Raw genomic sequence first — 5,248 nt, 5'->3', positions numbered from 1 at the left:
CCACACCACCCTGAACAAGCCCAATCTCGTCTGATCTTGGAAGCTAAGCAGGGCCAGGCCTGGTTAGTACTTGGATGGGGGACCACCTGGGAATTCCAGGTGCCGTAGGCTTTTTTTTATTTCTCTCGTTACTTCTTCCTTCAATGCTGGTTTTGAGATGTATAAGAGATGTAGGTCAGTAGGCAACCAATACCTACAGCCACGCCACCCTGAACAAGCCCAATCTCGACTGATTTTGGAAGCTAAGCAGGGCTGGGCCTGGTTAGTACTTGGATGGGAGACCACCTGGGAATTCCAGGTGCTGTAGGCCTTTTTTTTTTCTCTCTCTTGTTCTTGCTTCCTTCAATGCAGGTTTTGAGATGTAGGTCAGTAAGCAACAAATACCTACAGCCAAACCACCCTGAACAAGCCCAATCTCGCCTGATCTTGGAAGCTAAGCAGGGCCGGGCCTGGTTAGTACGTGGTTGGGAGACCACCTGGGAATACCAGGTGCCATTGGCCTTTTTTTTTCTCTCTCTTGTTCTTGCTTCCTTCAATGCTGGTTTTGAGATGTAGGTCAGTAGGCAACCAATACCTACAGCCACACCACCCTGAACAAGCCCAATCTTGACTGATCTTGGAAGTTAAGCAGGGCCGGGCTTGGTTAGTACTTGGATGGGAGAACTCCTGGGAATACCACAGTGCTGTAGGCATTTTTTTTTTCTCTCTCTTGTTCTTACTTCCTTTAATCCTGGTTTTGAGATGTATAAGAGATGTAGGTCAGTAGGCAACCAATCCCTGCAGCCACACCACCCTGAACAAGCCCAATCTCGTCTGACCTAGGAAGCTAAGCAGGGCCGGGTCTGGTTAGTACTTGGTTGGGAGACCACCTGGGAATACCAGGTGCCGTAGGCCTTTTTTTTTCTCTCTCTCTCTCTTGTTCTTGCTTCCTTCAATGCTGGTTTTGAGATGTATAAGAGATGTAGGTCAGGAGGCAACCAATACATACAGCCACACCACCCTGAACAAGCCCAATCTCATCTGATCTTTGAAGCTAAGCAAGGCCAGGCCTGGTTAGTACTTGGATGGGAGACCACCTGGGAATACCAGGTGCCATAGGCTTTTTTTTTTCTCTCTCATGTTCTTGCTTCCTTTAATGCTGGTTTTAAGATGTATAAGAGATGTAGGTCAGTAGGCAACCAATACCCATGGCCACACCACCCTGAACAAGCCCAATCTCATCTGATCTTGGAAGCTAAGCAGGGCCGGGACTGGTTAGTACTTGGTTGGGAGACCACGTGGGAATACCAGGTGCCGTAGGCCTTTTTTTTCTCTCTCTTGTTCTTACTTCCTTTAATGCTGGTTTTGAGATGTATAAGAGATGAAGGTCAGTAGGCAACCAATACCCACAGCCACACCACCCTGAACAAGCCCAATCTCATCTGATCTTGGAAGCTAAGCAGGGCCAGGCCTGGTTAGTACTTAGATGGGAGACCACCTGGGAATACCAGGTGCCATAGGCCTATTTTTTCTCTCTCTTGTTCTTGCTTCCTTCAATACTGGTTCTGAGATGTATAAGAGATGTAGGTCAGGAGGCAACCAATACCTGCAGCCACACCTCCCTGAACAAGCCTAATCTTGTCTGACCTAGGAAGCTAAGCAGGGCCGGGCCTGGTTAGTACTTGGTGGGAGACCACCTAGGAATTCCAGGTGCCGTAGGCCTTTTTTTTTCTCTCTCTCTCTCTTGTTCTTGCTTCCTTCAATGCTGGTTTTGAGATGTATAAGAGATGTAGGTCAGTAGATAACCAATACCTACAGCCACGCCACCCTGAACAAGCCCAATCTCGTCTGATCTTGTAAGCTAAGCAGGGCCAGGCCTGGTTAGTACTTGGATGGGAGACCACCTGGGAATACCAGGTGCTGTAGTCTGTTTTTTTCTCTCTCTCTTGTTCTTGCTTCCTTCAATGCTGGTTTTGAGATGTATAAGAGATGTAGGTCTGTAAGCAAAAAATACCTACAGCCACACCACTCTGAACAAGCCCAATCTCATCTGATCTTGGAAGCTAAGCAGGGCTGAGCCTGGTTAGTACTTGGATGGGAGACCACCTGGGAATACCAGGTGCCGTAGGCATTTTTTTATTTCTTGCTTCCTTCAATGCTGGTTTTAAGATGAATAAGAGATGTAGGTCAGTAGACAACCAATAGCCACGGCCACAACACCCTGAACAAGCCCAATCTCGTCTGATCTTGAAAGCTAAGCAGGGCTGAGCCTGGTTAATACTTGGATGGGAGACCACCTGGGAATACCATGTGCCGTAGGCATTTTTTTTTTCTCTCTCTTGTTCTTGCTTTCTTCAATGCTGGTTTTGAGATGTAGGTCAGTAGGCAACAAATACCTACAGCCACACCACCCTGAACAAGCCCAATCTCATCTGATCTCTGAAGCTAAGCAGGGGTGGGCCTGGTTAGTACCTTGATGGGAGACCACCTGGGAATACCAGGTGCCATAGGCCTTTTTTTTTTTCTCTTTCTTGTTCTTGCTACCTTCAATGCTGGTTTTGAGATGTATAAGAGATGTAGGTCAGTAGACAACCAATACCTACAGCCACACCACCCTGAACAAGCCCAATCTCATCTGATCTTGGAAGCTAAGCAGGGCTGGGCCTGGTTACTACTTGGATGGGAGACCACCTGGGAATACCAGGTGCTGTAGGCCTTTTTTTGTCTCCCTCTTGTTCTTGCTTCCTTCAATGCTGGTTTTGAGATGTATAAGAGATGTAGGTCAGTAGGCAACCAATACCCACGGCCACAACACCCTGAACAAGCCCAATCTCATCAGATCTTGGAAGCTAAGCAGGGCTGGGCCTGGTTAATACTTGGATGGGAGACCACCTGGGAATACCAGGTGCTGTAGGCCTTTTTTTTTTCTCTCTCTTGTTCTTGCTTCCTTCAATGCTGGTTTTGAGATGTAGGTCAGTAGGCAACAAATACCTACAGCCACACCACAGTGAGAAAGCCCAATCTTGTCAGATCTTGGAAGCTAAGCAGGGTCGGGCCTGGTTAATACTTGGATGGGAGACCACCTGGAAATACAAGGTGCTGTAGGCCTTTTTTTTTCTCTCTCTTGTTCTTGCTTCCTTCAATGCTAGTTTTGAGATGTATAAGAGATGTAGGTCAGAAGGCAGCCAATACATACAGCCACACCTCCCTAAACAAGCCCAATCTCGTCTGATCTTGGAAGCTAAGCAGGGCCGGGCCTGGTTAGTACTTGGAAGGGAGACCACCTGGGAATACCAGGTGCTGTAGGCCTTTTTTTTCTCTCTCTTGTTCTTGCTTCCTTCAATGCTGGTTTTGAGATGTATAAGAGATGTAGGTCAGGAGGCAACCAATACCTGCAGCCACACCACCCTGAACAAGTCCAATCTTGTCTGATCTTGGAAGCTAAGCAGGGCCAAGCCTGGTTAGTGCTTGGATGGGAGACCACCTGGGAATACCAGGTGCCATAGGCTTTTTTTTTCTCTCTTTTGTTCTTGCTTCCTTCAATGCTGGTTTTGAGATGTATAAGAGATGTAGGTCAGTAGGCAACCAATACCTACAGCCACACCCTCCTGAACAAGTCCAATCTCGTCTGATCTTGGAAGCTAAGTAGGGCCGGGCCTGGTTAGTACTTGGATGGGAGACCACTTGGGAATTCCAGGAGCTGTTATCCATTTTTTTTTCTCTCTCTTGTTCTTGCTTCCTTCAATGCTGGTTTTAAAATGTAGGTCAGTAGGCAACAAATAACTACAGCCACACCACCCTGAACAAGCCCAATCTCGTCTGATCTTGGAAACTAAGCAGGGTCGGGCCTTCTTAGTAATTGGATGGGAGACCACCTGGGAATACCAGGTGCCATAGGCCTTTTTTTTTCTCTCTCTTGTTCTTGCTTCCTTCAATGCTGGTTTTGAGATGTATAAGAGATGTAGGTCAGGAGGCAACCAATACCTACAGCCCCATCACCCTGCGCAAGCCCAATCTCACCTGATCTTGGAAGCTAAGCAGGGCTGGGCCTGGTTAGTAGTTGGATGGGAGACCACCTGGGAATACCAGGTGCCGTAGGCCTTTTTTTTTCTCTCTCTTGTTCTTGCTTCCTTCAATGCTGGTTTTAAGATGTAGGTCAGTAGGCAACAAATACCTACAGCCCCACCCCCCTGAACAAGCCCAATCTCACCTGATCTTGGAAGCTAAGCAGGGCTGGGCCTGGTTAGTACTTGGATGGGAGACCACCTGGGAATACCAGGTTCTTTCGGTCTTTTTTTTCTCTCTCTCTCTCTCTTGTTCTTGCTTCCTTCAATGCTGGTTTTGAGATGTATAAGAGATGTAGGTCAGTAGGCAACCAATACCTACAGCCACACCACCCTGAACAAGCCCAATCTCGCCTGATCTTGGAAGCTAAGTGATCGGGGCAATAGTGTTTTAAACACTATCAGAGTGGTCGGGCAGCATACTCTGTCTGCTGATACAAACCTGAATGTAGTGTGCAGCTGCAGGCAGCCCACATACTAATCAAAGTAAAAAAGCCCCCCCCCCCACCTCCCAAAAAATGCAATATTACTCTGCTCCTGTTTTTTAGATTTCCCAGTTGTATTAATCTGGTTCATTCAGTTGAGGCGTTTTTCAACATCAGTTCATTAATTCAGCCCGGGTAAATTAAACTAAGACAACAGAAACAGAGCATTTTTCCCATGTAAAATAGGACATTAGTATGTCCCTGAAAATTGCTTTCTAAATAGGTAAGTAAGGTGCAGAGATGTGTTTTGGATATCACATACCTATATTTTTTGACAGCTGCACTAATTTTGTTCTGGAAGTGTATAGATTTGTGGCACTGTAAAATTTTGTGCCTTTTGATGACAGGAACTGGGCGGATAAGGGGCGTTCCTTGTTGAATTTGAGTTAAGCACATGGATACGCCTACTTATGCAAAAACAAGATTTTGTTTCGTGGGAGGAGACCATTTAAATATGATCTAAGGGGTGGAAAAGTTACATTTAATGGGGCATTTTCTGTTTTGCAAGGTTAGTGATAGCAAAGGATTTGAATTTTATGGGTACTCAGGAATTGCTGGTAATCAGTAGTTAATCTGTACTATCAGTGGGATGCTGTCAGGATTCAAACCCAGGGCTTCTGCTTCCATGGACTGCTGCTCTGCTGGCTGAGCTATTCTGGCTGCTGGACAGTTGTTTGCCTTTATTCAGTGTTCTAGATCAGTTCCAGTGATCTCCTGATC

The 5,248-nt window shown here is 46.5% G+C and overlaps 1 non-coding gene and 20 pseudogenes across 1 annotated transcript; all 21 read left to right on the top strand.

Moving 5' to 3' along the window:
- LOC142147855 (5S ribosomal RNA) overlaps positions 1-111 on the top strand; it is a 119-nt pseudogene extending 8 nt beyond the window's left edge.
- Positions 112-191: 80 nt separating this feature from the next.
- Positions 192-310, top strand: LOC142147837 (5S ribosomal RNA; annotated as a pseudogene).
- Positions 311-382: 72 nt separating this feature from the next.
- LOC142146066 (5S ribosomal RNA) lies at positions 383-501 on the top strand (annotated as a pseudogene).
- Positions 502-572: 71 nt separating this feature from the next.
- Positions 573-692, top strand: LOC142146061 (5S ribosomal RNA; annotated as a pseudogene).
- Positions 693-775: 83 nt separating this feature from the next.
- On the top strand, positions 776-894 carry LOC142145803 (5S ribosomal RNA; annotated as a pseudogene).
- An 88-nt stretch (positions 895-982) lies between these two features.
- On the top strand, positions 983-1,101 carry LOC142146354 (5S ribosomal RNA; annotated as a pseudogene).
- Positions 1,102-1,183: 82 nt separating this feature from the next.
- LOC142145209 (5S ribosomal RNA) lies at positions 1,184-1,302 on the top strand (annotated as a pseudogene).
- An 81-nt stretch (positions 1,303-1,383) lies between these two features.
- Positions 1,384-1,502, top strand: LOC142145582 (5S ribosomal RNA; annotated as a pseudogene).
- Positions 1,503-1,583: 81 nt separating this feature from the next.
- Positions 1,584-1,701, top strand: LOC142146586 (5S ribosomal RNA; annotated as a pseudogene).
- Positions 1,702-1,789: 88 nt separating this feature from the next.
- LOC142145520 (5S ribosomal RNA) lies at positions 1,790-1,908 on the top strand (annotated as a pseudogene).
- An 83-nt stretch (positions 1,909-1,991) lies between these two features.
- On the top strand, positions 1,992-2,110 carry LOC142147845 (5S ribosomal RNA; annotated as a pseudogene).
- Positions 2,111-2,182: 72 nt separating this feature from the next.
- Positions 2,183-2,301, top strand: LOC142146463 (5S ribosomal RNA; annotated as a pseudogene).
- A 72-nt stretch (positions 2,302-2,373) lies between these two features.
- Positions 2,374-2,492, top strand: LOC142145657 (5S ribosomal RNA; annotated as a pseudogene).
- Positions 2,493-2,576: 84 nt separating this feature from the next.
- LOC142145200 (5S ribosomal RNA) lies at positions 2,577-2,695 on the top strand. Its single transcript, XR_012689835.1, has one exon. It is a non-coding gene; the product is annotated as a 5S ribosomal RNA (ribosomal RNA).
- Positions 2,696-2,777: 82 nt separating this feature from the next.
- Positions 2,778-2,896, top strand: LOC142145113 (5S ribosomal RNA; annotated as a pseudogene).
- A 72-nt stretch (positions 2,897-2,968) lies between these two features.
- LOC142146577 (5S ribosomal RNA) lies at positions 2,969-3,087 on the top strand (annotated as a pseudogene).
- An 82-nt stretch (positions 3,088-3,169) lies between these two features.
- On the top strand, positions 3,170-3,288 carry LOC142145181 (5S ribosomal RNA; annotated as a pseudogene).
- Positions 3,289-3,569: 281 nt separating this feature from the next.
- LOC142146387 (5S ribosomal RNA) lies at positions 3,570-3,688 on the top strand (annotated as a pseudogene).
- A 72-nt stretch (positions 3,689-3,760) lies between these two features.
- Positions 3,761-3,879, top strand: LOC142146507 (5S ribosomal RNA; annotated as a pseudogene).
- Positions 3,880-3,961: 82 nt separating this feature from the next.
- Positions 3,962-4,080, top strand: LOC142145914 (5S ribosomal RNA; annotated as a pseudogene).
- Positions 4,081-4,151: 71 nt separating this feature from the next.
- Positions 4,152-4,270, top strand: LOC142145876 (5S ribosomal RNA; annotated as a pseudogene).
- The last annotated feature ends 978 nt before the right edge of the window (positions 4,271-5,248 follow it).

This window comes from Mixophyes fleayi, chromosome 3 (genome assembly GCF_038048845.1).
Source record: "Mixophyes fleayi isolate aMixFle1 chromosome 3, aMixFle1.hap1, whole genome shotgun sequence".
NCBI classification, from domain to species: domain Eukaryota; kingdom Metazoa; phylum Chordata; class Amphibia; order Anura; family Limnodynastidae; genus Mixophyes; species Mixophyes fleayi.
This window is presented reverse-complemented; position numbering and strand designations above follow the sequence as displayed.